Raw genomic sequence first — 19,856 nt, forward strand, 5'->3', positions numbered from 1 at the left:
ACAGTTGCAAATGCTCCCCTGAAAGGTTTGGCAGTCGAAACAGAAGGCTTTTTATCACAGGATAAGAAATCAGCCCTCGACAACTTAACCGGCGGAAGAAGATTTTTTTGAAAAAATCCCTAATTTCAGCGATGATTCTAAACCGAGCCGGCATTGTCAAAATGGCACTAAGAGCAGGTTGCCAATGGCAGTATTGGGGAGCACCCTTGGCAGGCTGCCCAGGACCCCTTCCTACCTTGGCATCTTGCATGTGGTGCCCAAAATGGTCATGGTTGGAAGCAGCATATTAATGTCCCCCGAATGCAATGCACATGCTAAGTAAAAACATGGCACACGCAGCTTTTTACTCACAATGCATTGGAGCTGAAGCTTCAAGCACATAGATTTCCAGCTCCCCCACCCCTAAAAAAAAATAAAGATGGCAGCTGCTGAATGGTACAGAACAGAATCATCAACAAGGGTTCTTCTCCACTCACCAAAGTACTGTTTGCAGGGACTTTACCACAACACCTATTTAGTACTCTGCTTCCAGAATCATTCAGAGATCCTAGCACTCTGATCGAGGAGTGCGCAAAATATGGTCTGAAGCTCAACATCAAAAAAAGAAGATCATGGCCACTGGACCCATCACCTCCTGGCAAATAGAAGGGGAAGAAATGGAGGCAGTGAGAGATTTTACTTTCTTGGGCTCCATGATCACTGCAGATGGTGACAGCAGCCACGAAATTAAAAGACGCCTGCTTCTTGGGAGAAGGGCAATAACAGGCCTAGACAGCATCTTGAGAAGTAGAGACGTCACCTTGCCAACAAAGGTCCGTATAGTTAAAGCCATGGTTTTCCCAGTAGTGATGTATGGAAGTGAGAGCTGGACCATAATGAAGGCTGATCGCCGAAGAATTGATGCTTTTGAATTATGGTGCTGGAGGAGACTCTTGAGAGTCCCATGGACTGCAAGAAGATCAAACACATCCATTCTTAAGGAAATCAGCCCTGAGTGCTCACTGGAAGGATAGATCGTGAAGCTGAGGCTCCAGTACTTTGGCCACCTCATGAGAAGAGAAGACTCCCTGGAGAAGACACTGATGCTGGGAAAGATGGAGGGCACAAGGAGAAGGGGGCGACAGAGGACGAGATGATTGGACAGTGTTTTCGAGGTTACCAGCATGAGTTTGACCAAACTGCGGGAAGTAGTGGAGGACAGAGGTGCCTGGCGTGCTCTGGTCCATTGGGTCACGAAGAGTCGGACACGACTAAACAACTAAACAACAACAACAAGCACTCTGATCACGTGATTCCCCTCCTTAAATCCCGCAACAAAGCACTCCATGGCCTTGCTCCCATTTCTCTGCCCTTATATCCCAGTACATCCTTACTGTGATCCTTACTTCTCCATCCACAGCTTTGGGTTCCTGCTTCCTCAAATGACTTCATCCTTTCTCCTTTGCTGCCCTTTACGCTTGGAAGTGCTTCTCTGAACATCTGGGTGACCCCCCCCCTCTGACTTTTCTCAGTAATACTCTGAAAAGCCACAGTTCTCCTGAAGACTTTGTCCTGGTCACCTAGATTTGTGTAGCTGAAATAGCCAAGATTCCTGCCCTGCTTATTCCTGTATTCACTTTCTTCTGTTTTATTTAGACAGGGTGTTTATTAATAAATAAAGAAATAAATAAACAAATAAGTTTGTTAAATAAATAGTTTTTATAGTATCATTTTATGAACCATGGCTGCCAACTGCTTTGATTTTTTAAAAAATGAAATAGCCATATATAATATTTGAATAAATAAAAATTAAATAAACATGCTATTCCAAGACAAATGTATATATATATGAAAATCAGACCTGAGGAACAGCTGGATGGAATGAGTGCAAACACTGACAGACTCCTAAGCTCAGTGAACGGTTAGCTAAAATACATCTATCTTTTGCTTTTCTCTTGACTATCCTACTGCTACTGACATTAAGCTGGTACTAATGTATATATATCATCCAACAGTATAAGACAACATCAACAGCTTTTCCTTGAAAAAGTTTTTTGAGTATTTCCACATGAAGAACAGAAGGTGGGGCCATTTGCTAACACTAAACCCATATCATTTGTGGATGTCTGCTATAGAATACCCTCGTTGGGACTCTGTAAGGTACAAATTGTAGATGATGTGTCTTGATTTCACTCCAGTCATCCCACCAAATTCCTTTCTAATTATGGGTTATTCATGGGGAAAATTGGGAAGGACACTCCTTCAAACTGAAAGGCTAAACTTGTTACAGTCCAAGCATTTCTCAACCTTGGGTCCCCCAATATTGTTGGACTACAACTCCCATCATTCCTAGCCAGAATAGCCAGTGGTCAGGGAGGATGGGACTTGTAGTTCAAGAACATCTGGGGACCGAAGGTTGAGAAAGGCTGGACAAAGTGGAACTTGTGGCCCTCCAGATGTTGTTGAACTACAACTCTCATCAGCACCAGCCACGATACGGCCAACAGCTACTGGGCTGACCATTCTTCATATCTTGCATCTGGCATAGCCAATGGCCGCAAATCTAAACATTCTTCATAGATTGTAGGGAGACCAGGAAAACAGTCATCTTCTGTGGCATCTTAAGGGCTGTTCCAGCAGAGGTGTGTGTTTGCATTAGGTATGGCACTGCCCTTCCTGATCTTCTAATCCAGGGGTTGGCAAACTAAGGCCCATGGGCCAAATCAGGATCCGGCCCACGGACTGTCCGTGGATCAGCGTAGGGATTCTGTTCATTCAGGCTGTGCCATATTCCCCCCTGCGCCATTCCATTTTGCCATACACACACACACACCGCAGTGGCGCCTCTTCCCTCCCTCCTCCTGGCTTCTCCCTGCCCTGCCTAGAGGAGGAAGGGGGCTGGGCTGAGCTGGCTGAGTGCCATTTTAAGCAGCCCCTCTCCGGAGCCAGCCCTTTTGCGCCGCTCATCTTCCCTCCACCACCACCACTGCCCTGGTGCTCCTGTGGGCCAGAGAGTGGAGCGGACAAGCTCACTCTGCCTACCCATGAGAAGTAGCAAAAGCAGTGGCGGCGGCGACAGCCCCAGGGAAGGTAAGCGCAGCGGCTGGGGAGGGGGAGGACTACTTGCCCCCCTGGCCTCTTCTTCCAGCCTCCCCCCCCCCCTCCCGCTTCTCCAGCACACCACAAGGTCTGAGAGACAGTGGTTCTAATCTTCTAATTTTCTGTCCATAGACTTCTAATCTTCTAAACTTATATCCATAGACCAAACCACTGTTTTCACCAGGGCAGCTGAGCAGGTTAGTCAATATAAGCCTGTAAGACAGAGTTGTCCCGCCTGGCCTTTGGCTTGGAGCCAATTTGATTCCCTCCCTCCCTCTCTTTCTTTTTTCTTTTCCTTTCTCCTCCTGCAATGAGGCTACATTTTAATATTTTAATGTTTCAGTATTTTAATGTTGTATTTTAATTTTGTTTTTAAGTTGTAATCATTCAACTTGTTTTTATTATTGTTTGTTTGCCACCCAAAGCCCGTCCTTGGCTGGGGAGGGCGGGGTATAAATAAAAATTATTATTATTATTATTATTATTATTATTATTATTATTATTAATAATAATAATAATAATATAGACAGCCTGGCAGGGAGAGAATGGCAAAGTACGAAATCTCCTTGCAGATTCCCCCTTGCATCTTCTTCCCAAAAGGAGACATTTAGAATATTTCAGACAGACCAGCTGGTCCCTATTCACAAACTATCCACAAACTGTCATGCATAAAGACATTTTTCTGCCACAAATTTATGCTAGTCACGGGTACTCCGCACCTGTTGCCAACAGAATTGAGAATGGCTCATGTCTCTTGCAATAAAGAAAGGAAACTACTTTTTTCCTACCCAATAAACTTCAGTTATATTAAATTAGGGAACAGTCTATAAATATTAGATACATTCATATCCAATTTGTTCCTTTAACAAGCAGGGCTTGCTTTATTAATCATGGCAAGATAAATTGGTTCCTTAGCTGGGATGTTTCATAAATAGGAGAAGAGGACATTTTTGATCACTTGGAAGACTTTGGCAGTTCAGAAACCCAACCAATGATTAACAGCCCAGTCCTAACCAAACCAACTCAAATGTCCTACTGAATTCAATGGGGCTTGCTCCCAGGTAAGTGGGGCTTGGATTACACTTATTTCCACAAATTCACTATATAGTGAAATAGACAACAGTGTGCATATGCATGCACAAAGGTGTGTGGTGTGAGGAGCCATCTTTCCCACTGTGAAGGTGATACAATGATACAAAATAGAAATCCATCTCTTGTTTTGCTACTAGAAGCTGCAAAGTGGACTATCTCAGCTGGGAATAGGGGGGCTGGGGTTTTACTTTCTTTCATTTCATTTTGTGCTTGAGGGATAGGATCTTTGTAGGATTCTGGCATGACCCGACCTACCTCCTGGCCTAAGGTGTGTATTGAAACCCAGGTATCCACTGTCCAAATGTTCCGACACAATTTTCAGTTCATAGACATCACCTTGCCGACAAAGGTCCACATAGTTAAAGCTATGTTTTTCCCAGTATGGAAGTGAGAGCTGGGCCATAAAGAAGGCTGATCGCCAAAGAATTGATGCTTTTGAATTCTGGTGCTGGAGGAGACTCTTGAGAGTCCCATGGACTGCAAGAAGATCAAACCTCTCCATTCTGAAGGAAATTAGCCCTGAGTGATCACTGGAAGGACAGATCCTGAAGCTGAGGCTCCAATACTTTGGCCACCTCATGAGAAGAGAAGACTCCCTGGAAAAGACCCTGATGTTGGGGAAGATGGAGGGCACAAGGAGAAGGGGATGACAGAGGACGAGATGGTTGGACAGTGTTCTCGAAGCTACCAACATGAGTTTGACCAAACTGTGGGAGGCAGTGGAAGAGAGGAGTGCTTGGTGTGCTCTGGTCCATGGGGTCACGAAGAGTCAGACACGACTAAACAACAACAAAAAGGAAAAGCAGGGCATTCCAGGATCAAATAAGAAACTGAGAGGGCTTCTGTAAATCCAGGACTGTCCCTGGAAAATGGGGGTACTTGAAGGGTCTGCAATAATGAGCCCTAAGTGTAACTATGAAAATCGTAAAGAAACATAGACAGAAAATCCGTTAGAAGAAATAAAAGAATTGCAATCTTAAATGAAACCTTGTATATATAATATAGTAACTTGCCTTTGGCCAATTCAGTTGTTTCCCCACAACGTTCTGCATAAGTAGCAAGGCCTTGAGTGCTGCCAATCTATTGTGGTTGTTGGGACTGCAACTGTAAGGAAGCGAAAAGCAAAATATAGTTTAAGATGTTTATTTACACTAATTTGCAGCCAGCCATTGTATTAATAAATCCCCAAACAGACACACAACTCTGACCCACATGAAATGGCAGCTGCTAATTAGGAGTGCTAAATCCACTACTAATAATCTCATTGCATATATGGAAGCCATGACAGGAGCAAGGAGTAGTATTGCAGATCATTCCTCTACCCTCACTCTAAACCTATTAGTAAAAATAAGCCAGCAAATGTCGTTCGGGCCAGAAGCAGGGTTGCAAAACAACCCAGATTCTACAAGCCAGTTAAAGATTTTGGCTTTTTAGGAAAGAGCAGCTTAAAGAAAAGCAAGCAGAGATCCCAAAAGTTTTGGAGAAGTATGGGTTGAGTAGGAAGTAAATGCGATGAGTTAGGGCGTCAAATGGCTCTGCTGTAAAATTCCACAATGACTAGTTAAAGGCGACAACTTAGCAAACATAAAATAAGTTCAGCAAGCATAGTATTCTGCCCTTTTCCTTCCCTTCCCTCCCCCATTCAAACAGCCAGCTCTGCATTGACTTAAGAAACTTGCTTCCAACATTTTTAACACAAAGGATTCCAAAATAAAAAAGATACTGCCTCATTTGCTTGGCGTTTCTTACTTTGGGGAGCCACGGAGACTTTGAATTACAAGAAACAAGGCAGATATGAATTAATTCCTCTCCTTGTCATTCATTCACAGATTCTGCCAAAGTGGCCTGCATTATAAAAACCCATCTAGGCCTTCCAGGCACATCTGCTTCATGGATTGTTGATTCTTACTGCATTTGGCTGTTATCACCAGAGCACTTGCAGATGGTGCTGGGATTTGCCTCCTGCCAGGTTTGTTACTGGCCCTTTTTACCACAGGGAGTGATGAAACTCTCTCTGCGTCAACAGTGTAAGCAGTAATGAACAGGGTTGTCAGGGCACATTTATGTACATTGCCCTCTCTCTCTCTCTGGATATGGCTCAACGGAATAATTTACAGCAGGGTTAAACTGTGCCCTCTGTAAAAAATAAAAAAGGTTGAATATTTAGCAAGGTGGGGTCTGTATGATTTATTTATTTACTTATTTGTAAAATGAACTTTTGGGGGACGCAGGTGGCGCTGTGGGTTAAAGCCTCAGCGCGTAGGACTTGCCGATCGAAAGGTCGGCGGTTCGAATCCCTGCGGCGGGGTGCGCTCCCGCTGCTCGGTCCCAGCGCCTGCCAACCTAGCAGTTCGAAAGCACCTCCGGGTGCAAGTAGATAAATAGGGACCGCTTACTGGCGGGAAGGTAAACGGCGTTTCCGTGTGCGGCTCTGGCTCGCCAGATGCAGCTTTGTCACACTGGCCACGTGACCCGGAAGTGTCTCCGGACAGCGCTGGCCCCTGGCCTCTTGAGTGAGATGGGCGCACAACCCCAGAGTCTGTCAAGACTGGCCCGTACGGGCAGGGGTACCTTTACCTTAAAATGAACTTTTAATATCCAAGACCATAAAAAAACCACACACAGTTTTAAACAAGCAAGTTAAAGATCAGTGAAACCTCATCTTCCTCAGGGTTCCCAGGTGTTTGGAAAATTAATCCAAACTCCGGACTGGGTTGAGGATTAGGTCTCAAGGCCCTGTGTTAATTATATCCTAATTACCACAAAAGAAAGTGGAGAGGGAGACGTTCTCTCCTAATGCTCTCATTAAACCCAGAGCTGTGCAGTGAAGCCGAATGCTGGATGATCGGGGCGGGGGGGGGGCAAACAAAAGTACTTCCCCACACAGCTCACCATTAAATTACTCCACAAGAAGCAGTGATTAGAGGTTGGGTGAGCTGGTCACGTTCAGTTCTCCACACTTAGGCAGGAGTTGCAGGTTTTTTTAAAAAAAGTCCTATAAAAACCCAACTGCATTTTTAGTGTGCATTTCTCTGAACATGCACATTTGTGTGCAATTTGACCTAATGTACACATTTTTTGCAATGCAATTTCCCCTGAATAGTGCTTTTTGTAGGTTGTTTCCACTGATATACACATTTGGAGGGGCTGTCTCAGTACATGCATTTTATTATGCATTAGTCAGCGGAATAAATTAGCATCGTGATGGCCACCAACTTGGATGGCTTAGAGGCAACTAGCCACAATGGCTGGGCTCTGTCTTTAGTCTTCTCTGTATACTGGCTGCAGAGAATCACAAGAGAGAAGAATGCTGCCACACTCAGATGCAGCCTACATGCATCACATGGGCATCTGACTGGCCACTGTAAAAAGACGAAGATGGACTAGATGGGTCTTTGGTTCTTAGGTTCTTGTTGGGCCGCGGGTGGCGCTGTGGTCTAAACTACAGAGCCTAGGGCTTGCCAATTAGAATGTCAGTGGTTTGAATCCTGGCGACGGGGTGAGCTCCCGTTGCTAGGTCCCTGCTCCTGGCACCCTAGCAGTTTGAAAGCACGTCTGATGGGAAGTTTTGCTTCTGCACATGACTCTGGCAAACCGTTCTAAGCTGAAGCATTCCTTCCTCACCCTAGAATGTTCAGTTCACATTGAGTTCATGAAAACATTGTACCCTGACCTGTTCTTAATGCATGATTGACCAAATCTACGGAACGTGATAGTTATGTTCTTTTAAGTCTTGCTATATCAATCACTAGTAATAGTTTAATAAGGAGGTTTTCACGCCTGTCCAATTCTGTGTTCCCTTTCCCAACCTTTAATCTATTGATGATTAATGCTTATATGCAACCTTTGCATTGTATTTGTGTTAACCAATCAGCAACAAGCACATATGTGGCAATGCTGTAATATTCAATAAAAGGGACTCCCCGAGACGTGCTCGAGAGATGCCTCCCATATGACACTTGCCATTCGTCTGTCGTTTATTTCAACCCAACAACGTCAAAGTGCAAGTAGATAAATAGGTACCGCTCCGGCAGGAAGGTAAACGCTGCTTCTGTGCACTGCTCTGGTTTGCCAGAAGCGGCTTAGTCATGCTGGCCACATGACCCAGAAGCTGTATGCCGGCTCCCTCGGCCAGTAAAGAGAGATGAGCGCCGCAACCATAGAGTCGTCCGCGATTGGACTTAGCAGTCAGGGGTCCCTTTACCTTTAGATTCTTGTTACTATGTACCACCACTTCGACTGCATTCACAAGGCAGTCCATTCCAATTACCCCAAACTGTTCGTTTGTTACAATTTCCAAATTATATTTGAGCTTCACATTACGTAAAAGCCACCCCTGGAAATCAAGCAGACTATAGTGGAAGTTTAGCGTTCAAATCTGTCTTAATTGCTTCCGGGGGGGGGGGAATATGTGCCACTCCGTTAACCCAGAAAATCAGTGGATGAAATTTGGGGTGGCATACACAGTTCGTTTCCTGCCATCTTCATGGGTGAATCATAAGTGTGCATGTGCAGAAAGGGGGTGGGAGGAGGGAGTGGTGAGTGACATTGCCTGACGATGTTCATTGTGTGTCACACAACGTGCTCTGCTGTCAATGAAATTTAGCACGATGTGCCAGTGTATTGGTCAAAAAGACACAGTTCCATAATGCAATAGCATGAAAGGAGCATTAGCAAACAGGACAAAGGCACTAACATTATAAACAGGTAAATGAAATATTTCCCATGTCTGACTGCATTCCAATAGTGGCCACAAACAGAGGTTCTCTTTAGGATATCTCTTGAGGCCTGTTTTTTTTAAAGGGCACCTGGATATGAATGGGGTTCACTGAGCCCAGACCTCTAATCTAACATCCAAGTGCTGCTTCCCATTTCAGACTCAATGGGGGGAAACCTGCAGAAATAAAAACACAAAAATACACAGAGCCATAGTTTTAGAAGCTCTGACCATGGTGCCCTCTTGGCTCTGTCTCTGGTAATTCTTTTCTCTGTACAGCCATCACAATTTCCTCTCCCTTTTTCCTTATATATGTCTGAGGGTGTTTTCATCCAATCTCACATGCAAAAAATCAAGTAAGCAAGGAAATAATGATGTCTATACAACTGCAAGATTAGCTTTTATTGTGCTCATAATAGGCTATTAAAATATCATTGATAATAAAGGCAGTAAGAAGCATTGTTCTCCCATGAAATGAGTTAAACAGATTAGTAAATTAATTGCCTGGAACAAAATAATTTAACACCTTCTGAACAGGAATCTGCCCAAAAGAAAATGAGAGGGTGCATAAAACTCGAAGAAAAGCCAGCCTACCATTGACTCACTCAGTCTTTTGCATTGCAGCAGTATCAATTAAACTTTTCAGTCAGGGACGGTTTAGATGATGAAGTGATAACTTCGCCCAATTACCCATTTTAGACATTGTGTTATGACAAAAATAAAAAGCTAGCTTCAGTTTATATGCCAAAGCACTTCTCACACGAGCAACAGTTGAAAAAATTATGGTAATATTTGCAGATCGGAACCTGGAAGCTAGTTTCCTAATTTATTCCCAGAGGAGGGCTGAATTCTGCATAATGCTTTAGGTGTATAGTCTATGTACTTACCCAGATAAATCAAATCATATAAAACCTGGAAGCTTTATATAACCTGGGAAAAATATGATGGTTTGGAGCTTGTAATAGTTTGGAGGCTTTGACACACTTAGATGGAGAAGCCATTGTTTGAGGAGAAACAGATACACTCCTACAGGCAAACAGAGGCTACAGTCTTACCACATATCTAAAGCACCATACCACCACTTGAAACAGGAATAGCTTCCCCCAAAAGAACCCTGGGAACTGTACTTGGTTAAGAGTGTTGATAGTTGTTAAAGGTAAAGGGACCCTTGACCATCAGGTCCAGTCATGGCCGACTCTGGGGTTGCACTGCTCATCTCTCTTTACTGGCCGAGGGAGCCGGCGTACAGCTTCCGGGTCATGTGGCCAGCATGACTAAGCCGCTTCTGGCATAAGTGCCGACTCCATGAGGCCTGAGGGGGCCCGAGCGCCCTCAAAAATTCATTTGGGGGGCTCCGCCCCCCTAATAATTTAAGAAAATTATTAGTTATATTATGCTTTGTAAAATCACAAAATTATGTTGGTATTTTTTATTTTCCTTGTTTGACGATAGTTACCTTTTAAAATACATTCAGTAATGAGTTAAAACAAAGCCACTCCCAATCTAGAGAGGGGGTGGGGTTGCGGGCTCTCGACCCATCAACAATCTCGCGGGGCTGGCGTCAGCCCCGCGAGAAGCGGGGATTCCCCCTAGCTCATTAATATTCACCGCCCACGGCGGCAGCCAATCGGCTGCCGCAAAGGGCAGGCCCTCACAGGTTCACTTAAGGTCGAGGCAGCCCGGGTCTCGCCCCTTTCGTTCCCCCAGCAGCAGCGGTTTGGAGGTCTTGGGCCCCCCCAATATTTTTTATAAGTCGGTATGGGCCCCCGGCCCCCCAATATTTTTTATAAGTCGGCGCCCCTGGCTTCTGGCGAACCAGAGCAGCACACGGAAACACCGTTTACCTTCCCGCTGGAGCGGTACCTATTTATCTACTTACACTTTGATGTGCTTTCAAACTGCTAGGTTGGCAGGAGCAGGGACTGAGCAATGGGAGCTCACCCCGTCGCAGGGATTCGAACAGCCGACCTTCTGATCGGCAAGTCCTAGGCTCTGTGGTTTAACCCACAGTGCCACCCACATCCCGCTGATAGTTGTTAGGAGACCCCTATTCCCCTTGCAAAGCTACAGTTGCCAGAGTTCCCTGAAGAGGGATTGGTTGCTAAATTGGGGGCTTTTGAAAGTGGATCAGTGCTTTAAATGTATGGAGTGGATGTTGCCAGAGTGCATGAGAAGGTTAGCAGAAATCACATTCTACTATTCAAGTAGCAGCAGTTATCACTAGGTTAGTTTAACTTGTTAAACACCATGCATAGGTCATTATCAGCCATTTTCGATTAATCCAACTTATCCCATTAAACCTCCCCTCCCCGCAAAGGAGGAGTAAATTTATCCTGAGTGTGCTGTCACCTACCACATGATTGTCACTTAAATATATATAATCTTTATTGCAGTCCAATGACCCTTAACATGGATTCAGAATAAAATACAGATTCATACAGACGAACCCCCAGGGGAGGCAGACCTAGGCGTTATTTGTTTAGTCATGGGTATGTTGATCTTTGATTCGTATGACTACTGAAAGAAACTTTGCCACGGCCACTGTGATATCTTTGAACTTGTCATCCAGAAGATATTTGGTATAGTAGGCTTCAGGTTGACCCGGCCAATTTGCCAATAGTGGTTTAATCAATAGTTCCCTAGCTTAATCATATTGTCCGCAATGGAATTTACTTAAACAGAATGCATGCATCTCCCTTTAGAGATCTTTAAATGATATTTAAACTCTTCCTTAAATACCTCTTTCAAAAGAGCGGTTTTCAAATCCCCCCAAAAAATGTTTCAACTTGACACATGGTTGAATCACCATCAACATCATCTTTAACAAGGGAACAATACAATAGTTATAATACAAGTTTTCTAAACAAAATAAATTGTTGGCATTGTTAACTAACTTCCTAACTCCGCTTTTGAATCACATAGAAGGTTGTTAAAAATGCTCTTTCCTTGTTTTAGTGTATGCAGCCGGTTATAGCAGAGGTTCTTCTCTTAAAAAATAAAAAAACACAGTTGGCTGCTAAATCGGTGGGGGGGGGGGTTAATAGATTATGAGGAGTGGCAGGAGCTTACATTGATGGGAAACTGCTTCTTCCTTCTCTAAAACTTTATTTAGCCTCTCCACTTTTTTTCTACACGTCAGGTAGCAAAAGTATTGAGGGGTTGCTCATCAAATTTGCAGATGGCACCAAACAGGGAGAGGTAGCTAATGCCACAGAAGACAGAAGCAGGATTCAAAATGACCTCAACAGATTGGAGAACTGGTCAAAAGCTAACAAAATGAGCTTCAGTAGGGAAAAACATAAGGTTCTGCACTTAGGCAGGAAGAACCAGATGCATAAATATAAGATGGGGGCACTTGGCTTACCAGTAGTACATGTGAAAAGGATTTAGTTAACATGAGTCAGCAGTGTGATGCAGCAGCAAAAAAAGGCTAATGCTATTTTAGGCTGCATCTACAGAAGTCTAGTGTCCAGATCAAGGGAAGTAATAGTACCACTCTATTCTGCCTTGGTCAGACCACACTTGGAATATTGTGCAGAGGAGGGCAACCAAGATGATCAAAGGTCTGGAAACCAAGCCTTGTGAGGAATGGTTGAAGGAGCTGGTTATGTTTAGCCGGGGGGAAAGGAGACTGAGAGGAGATATGATAGCCATCTTCAAATATCTCAAGAACTGCCACATGGAAGATGGAACAAACTTGTTTTCTCCTGTTCTGGATGGTAGAACTCAAACCAATGGCTTCAAGTTACAAGAAAGGAGATTCCAACTAAACATCAGGAATAACTTTGTAAAGGACCAGATGATGGTCCAGCTCTGGTTTCAGTATACATCGCAGAGACAGAGAGAAACAAACTCCACCCACTTTGCCACACCCACTGCTGCTGCAGAATTCCCAAAGAATTTAAGGTATGACTGAAAAGATCACAGTCATTTCCATTTAAAGGAATTAAAGGCGCCTAGCACAAAAGTCCTTGGACATATTGGCCGGTAATTCACAATTATCCACAGGAGAGGGGGTTAGAAGGCCTGCAAATTCCATCCACTTCTGTCCAACCCCTGTCCCAAGTTATAACCTATAGTGAGTGGGGTAAAATGAGTGGTTCCAACAGGTGTAACAGCTGCCTTTGCAGGAAAACCATTGAGGCTATGCACTCTGATACTCATGTTCTCAGAAGGTGTGGCCTGATCTGAAAATTTCATCCACTTCTGTCAAAAGGAAATAAGTTATAGCCATATTTTTAAAATTTCCTGCTAATTAATGAGGGGATAGGTTCTAATGATGGGATCAGGCAGCCTTAGACTGGCGTGGGCAGTTTCCAAAGTGCCAAAATGGGGTCTGTGCACATTCCAGCACCTAATAAATTTATTTGTCACAAACGTGTCCAGGGAAGCCTCCACTTTCATCTGAATTATTATCAGGTTTCCTCATAAATGGAAAAGTTCCCTTGGACTCTGTGCTGTTCATTTCCCCCAAAGAAGAATTTATGAAACTTGCAGACAAATTGGAAAATGATAAATGCACCTTCAGCATCCACCAACCTTGAATAGATAGTGTATTTACCAAACAAGAAAAATCTTCCTTTTTGAAAACAGCCCTCCAGAAACGCCAATGTGTTCCAAGATCAGACCATGGCAAACATAATGAGAAAATATTCTCTACAGAGAACAGAACTTCCTTTGAAAAAAGCTTTCCTTTATCACAGCATCATTCATGTTATGGCTGCTTTTGGCTGTAAAGAAGCACTTGAAGCACATTGTGGCTACATACATCCCGCACATTTAAAGCACATTACTTCCCCTCCAAGAATCATGGGAACTGTCATTTACCCCCTTACAGAATTCTGATTCCTAGCACTCTTAACAAACTACAGCTTGATTGTCATAAGTTTTTCCATATATAATGGAGCATTCACTAGCTTGGTCCCACTCCATAGGGAACAAAGAACTGATGAGGCTACCCAGCCCATGTGGGCATTCAACAAATCCTATGGTCAAATCTCAAGCCTGCCTCTGGGTACTAGATGGTATCACTGTAGAAGGAGGCAGCATGTCCCAGAGCTGACAAGAAATAAAGACACCTTGCCAAAAATAAAGACATATTCCTGTCACAGTATTTACAACACAACTCACTGTTGTTAGGTATAGTAATTTAATTCACTGAAATTGTAAATCAACCTTTCTCAACCTTGGGTCCCCAGATGTTCTTGAACTACAACTCCCATCATCCCTAGCTAGCAAGGCCAGAGCTCAGGGATGATGGGAGTTGTAGTCCAACAACATCTGGGGACCCAAGGTTGAGAAACACTTTAAAATGCTTGCATTACTATGTGTTTAAATTAGATTGGTTGGCAGCTGAATTCTCTAGCAGTTCTCCAGCAGTTCTCATGCGATTGGCTAACATTGGTCACATGGGAGGTATCTAGCGAAGGAGAGACTCCATTTTATGTGAAGCAAGATGACTGTGTTTTAGAATCCACTGTGAACACTGCTAAGTTGAATAGAGTGTCGGGATGCTTCTTCTCTGCTTGAAAGAGAGCAAAGAAGGTAAAAGTGGAAATCTCTCATGGCCTATTTGAGATACAGAAGGCTGAGCGCTGAGCTCTGGAAAGGGAGGAAAATACAGTTGTTTGGAAGTTAGAAGAAGCGACTGTAAGCCCATGCATGGAGAAGCATGTGACTGTAAACATTGTGTTTTAATTCATCTATAAGTTTCTGCAGGTAAAGTTTTTGAATGTCAAAGTCTGGACATTGGTTTAATTTCCCAAGAAGGGTGTCAGTCATATATATGATCTGAGCTTCTTAGCTGCGTTTTTCTCCCCTACTTCAACAACTTTTTCTTATGTTATGGCTCTATTAATCTATTGCAGAAATCCACAGCCCTTGAGACATTGTTGGACACCTTACAGCATCAGCCTGAGCCAGCATAGCCAATGATTAAGACTGATGTGAAGTATAGAGCCACAGGTTCATCACTCATTATCTATAGGATTGGGTTGCCCAGGCCATTCACATTATACTAGACAAAATGAGCTTACATCAGTCCACCCAGCATTGTAATAAGACTGCATACCATGTTTAGTCTGTGAGTTTCTGGATCTGCTTACAGGCCATGTCGTCTTCAATTCTTTATGGTTTCATCGCAAGAATTAGCAATGGTGAACATAGGGCTGGGGGTGGGTGGAAATGCACTTGTATCACAAGAATACACTATGACTCAGAACAGAGCGGAAAACTATTAAAAACCTGACTTGATACCGAACTTTTTGATGTCAGTAGGTTTATGCGAGTGCCATCACTGTTTCCATGGTGACAAACACTGACAAAAGGGGGAAAACACAGAGCAGGACTATTAAAGGCGAGATGCAAGCAGACTAAACACAACAAAATGGCTTAAACAAATATGGGATGGCACAGAGAGACATGAGTCTAGGTCTCCTTTTTTTCTTTTTTTAACAAAGTGGCAATAAATTACATAACCAAGAAATACTATAATATTATTTTCCTAAATCAAGTGTGGGGGACTTTTGGTCCTCCAGAGGTTGCTGGATCACAACGCCCATCAGCCCCATGGCTAGGGAAGACGGGAGTTGAAGTTCCCCACACTTGACCTACTATTATCATTATTTAATAAATTTGTTAGTTGCTGTATCTTGCCCAAGGCAACTCAAATTCTACAATACCATCTGGCTGTGTTGCCCCAGCCACTCATTAATGACCACAGTGACTGCACCAATATACTGTATATGGGGTATGCTAATCTCTTGGCTAGGGATGCGGGTGGCGCTGTGGGTAAAACCTCAGCGCCTAGGACTTGCCGATTGCATGGTCAGCGGTTCAAATCCCCGCCGCGGGGTGCACTCCCGTCGTTCGGTCCCAGCGCCTGCCAACCTAGCAGTTCAAAAGCACCCCCGGATGCAAGTAGATAAATAGGGACCGCTTACTAGCAGGAAGGTAAACGGGGTTCCGTGTGCTGCGCTGGCTCGCCAGATGCAGCTTGTCACACTGGCCACGTGACCCGGAAGTGTCTGCGGACAGCGCTGGCTCCCGGCCTCTAGAGTGAGATGAGCGCACAACCCTAGAGTCTGTCAAGACTGGTCCGTACAGGCAGGGGTACCTTTACCTTTAATCTCTTGGCTGCCCTCGTCACAAGGGCTTTATAAACCAAAGCCAAAAAATTAAGCTGGCTCACTACCACATAGGCAGTCATATGAGCGTTAACAGGTTGGTTATGCTGTTATTTGTTGACCAGGGCTAGACTAGATGGATAGTTGGCCTCATCCAGCCAGAAGAAGAAGAAGAAGAAGAAGAAGAAGAAGAAGAAGAAGAAGAAGAAGAAGAAGAGTTTAGATTTGATATCCCGCTTTATCACTACCCGAAGGAGTCTCAAAGCAGCTAACATTCTCCTTTCCCTTCCTCCCCCACAACACTCTGTGAGGTGAGTGGGGCTGAGAGACTTCAGAGAAGTGTGACTAGCCCAAGGTCACCCAGCAGCTGCATGTGGAGGAGCAGAGACGCGAACCCGGTTCACCAGATTCCGAGTCCACCGCTCTTAACCACTACACCACAGCAGGCTCTTCCAGTGGCATAGCGTGGGTTGTCAGCACCCGGGGCAAGGCAAGTAATTTGCGCCCTCTAACCTGTGGATTTGCGCACCCTAACCCTAACCCCCAGATGTTGCGCCCGATGCGGCCAGCCCCCCTGCACCCCCCACGCTATGCCACTGGGCTCTTCTTATATTCTTAATACATAAAATGGCATTAACTTCTTAAGTTAAAGCTGGCTTAGTTTCTTTACTTGTTCACATTCCTTTTGTTTATTGTATTTGTAGCTAACCCTTTGCACCGTCTATCCTCTGTGTTTTATATTCCACTTTAATATGGACAACCCCTTTCATGGTGGGGACCAGGAGGTTATCTACATTAAATTGCAAACTAGTTTAAGACTCATTCACTCACCCTAGGGAAGCCTGGCAACTGTGGTTTATGAGAGTCACTACGGATCTCTGACAGAATTATCAATATCAAACGACATGCCACAGCAATTAAAGTATGAAATGACTGCAAGTTTGTTGTGTACTTAGTTATACCCTAGAACGTCAACTTTCCTTTCTCTTTTTACAAACTCACCAGTTGAGTCAAGCGACTCAGCAAGCGTTCCTTCCTTTACATCTTACACCTGCTGTGTGTGACATTTCACAAGTTTGATGAATGACTTTGTTTCCCCCAATTATAAAGTCGAACGCTTAACCTTTCTCGGGAGCTCTGCAAGAACAAAAGTATCATTAATTATCACCCTTTTTGCATATCCACGAATTGCTCAGCGCAACATCTCTAACACAAAAGCTGAGCTGGGTGGGGGAAATCTGAGACAGCTATATCTTTTGCCCATCAAGCTCATGCCACTTAATATTTGGAAACAGTTAGAGGTAAGCCAGCCCCCTGATCCTGTATGCTCAGAAATTAAGAAGCATTCCTCTGCATGGGAGAATCAGTATGGGGCAACACATGACACCACAAGGACACACACACTGGTGTCCAGAAGGACCCCATTGGTCTGCCCGGACACTGAGATCCAGCTCCAAGGGCCTTCTAGCGGTTTCCTCATGGCGAGAAGTGGAGCTACAGAGAACCAGGCAGAGGGCCTTCTCAGCAGTGGTGCCCATCATGTGGAACACCCTCCCTTCAGATGTCAAGGAAATAAACAGCTGACTTTTAGAAGACATCTGAAGGCAGTCCTTTTGGGGGAAGTTTTTAATGTTTGATGTTTTATCGCTTTATTATTATTATTATTCTGTTGGGAGCCACCCAGAGTGACTGGGGAAACCCAGGCAGATTATCAGGATATAAATAATAAATTATTACAGTGGTACCTCGGGTTAAGTACTTAATTCGTTCCGGAGGTCCGTTCTTAACCTGAAACTGTTCTTAACCTGAAGCACCACTTTAGCTAATGGGGCCTCCTGCTGCCGCCGCGCCACCAGAGCACGATATCTTATCCTGAAGCAAAGTTCTTAACCTGAGGTACTATTTCTGGGTTAGCGGAGTCTGTAACTTGAAGCGTATGTAACCTGAAGTGTATGTAACCCGAGGTACCACTGTATTATTATTATATGTCCAGGGGTAGATCTTGCCCATATTCTTGCTGCTCTCTTCATGAGTTCAGTATCCATGGGTCTCCATCATTTCCTTTTTCTTCTCAGCACTTCAAGGAGGACTGAATATGGTAGAATAAACCATCAGGAAAGGGGAGGGGCTTTGTCCCTCCAGATGCTGCTGAACAAGAACTCCCATCAATCACAGAGAGCATAGCCAGGATTATGGGAGCTGTAGTTCTTGAATTTCAGCAGTTTCCACTCCTGTTCCTGTGTTTGTTGGAATTCACCAATGTCCCAATGTGTTAGGCTACCTCCCTCTGTGACAGGCCAGTTGTCTCTTCCTAAGCTAGCACCAAGTTCTGAGAGAAGATTTCTCCAAATCAATGTCCATTTCTGCTCGCTGTTGGAGTTGTGTGAAATTCCATCCAAACAATTAACCTCCTGCTTTAAAAAATGCTTTTTGTATCCCCTTTCTTCCCAGACTTTTCATTTCCTTCGATAATATTGTTCGGACAACACTTTGTTGCTCTTGATCCCGCCCCTGCTGCGGCTAATGAGCCATTGTGTTTATCATTCGTTACATTTTACTCTCATTAATCAAATGCTGCTGTGTTTAAGTTTTCGCTGCCACTAGGAGAACAGATCTCTCGGTGTGTCTGCACAGGAAGTTAAAGATGCAATCGTCTTCCAAGGAAGAAAAAGTACATACACATAAGCAGCTTGTAAATAATCTGATTGTTGACAACTTTCTTATCGCCCCAGTTTTCATCATTGTTGGCATCTGTTTGTCTCAGGAGATAATGGAGGAATGTGCCTTTGGGGGTGAAGTCAAACACTTGGAAGGTTACAGCGCCTGCTGTGGCCGTAAAGACCGATACGGAGGAGACATGTTTTGTTGCAGCTGGGGCAGGTGAGGGCATCTGGTTCTGCTGCTGCAAATACACCATGGTGTTTCTTCTCTCTGTGTTCCTCCCCCCTCTGATCACTGCTGTGGATACACAACCTATCTGCCTCCAGGCTAATAGCTCATGCTTTTTGCTCTGAATTTTAGACAGAACTCATTAAAGGTTAATATCCACTTCATATACAATTGAAACACAATACAGTAAAACCTTGGTTCTTGAACTTCATCTGTTCTGGGAGTCCATTCGACTCCCAAAACCATTCGAAAACCAAGGCACGGCTTCCGATTGGCTGCAGGAGCTTCCTGTACTCACACGGAAGCCGCATCGGACTTTTGGCTTCTGAAAAACGTTCGAAAACCAGAACACTTATTGTATTGGACTGAATATAAGGCTCAGGTGTTTTTTCCAAATTCTGACCATGGAAAGTTAAACTGCGGCTTAAATTCGCAACTTTACAAAAATTGGCTGCTGAAACAGACATACGGTAAAACGGAACAGGTGTGAGTGCCTGTGGAATTTTAAGGGAGCGGCTTATATTCAGGTATTGTCTCCCCCCCCCCTGAATTTTAAAGGTGCAGCTCATATTCGGGTGTGGCTTATATTCGGGCCAATACGGTACTTCCAGGTTTTCAACGTTTGGGGGCCAAAACATACGAGTACCAAGGTATTTAAGAACCAAGGTATGACTGTAATGGCAAATTGATCCCTATGATTTATTTTGCCTTTGATACAAAAAGGAGATGGGCGGTGGAGGACCTACGTTTTGGGGGCCCTGAAGCTTCAACCTTTCCCCAAAAAAAGCAACCACTAAGACCTTCTTCAATGGGGTTGTTTACAACAACCTTTACTACATCTGTGATACTGACTCTCAAACTTTGGGGTTGTTGAAATATAGATGACAAAAAACCAGATTGTGTCTACTAAACTTATTTTTAAAAGCAATGTGGACTAAAGTGGCTTCTGGGGCCCC

This window comes from Podarcis gaigeae (genome assembly GCF_964106915.1).
Source record: "Podarcis gaigeae genome assembly, chromosome: 12".
Lineage (NCBI taxonomy): Eukaryota > Metazoa > Chordata > Lepidosauria > Squamata > Lacertidae > Podarcis > Podarcis gaigeae.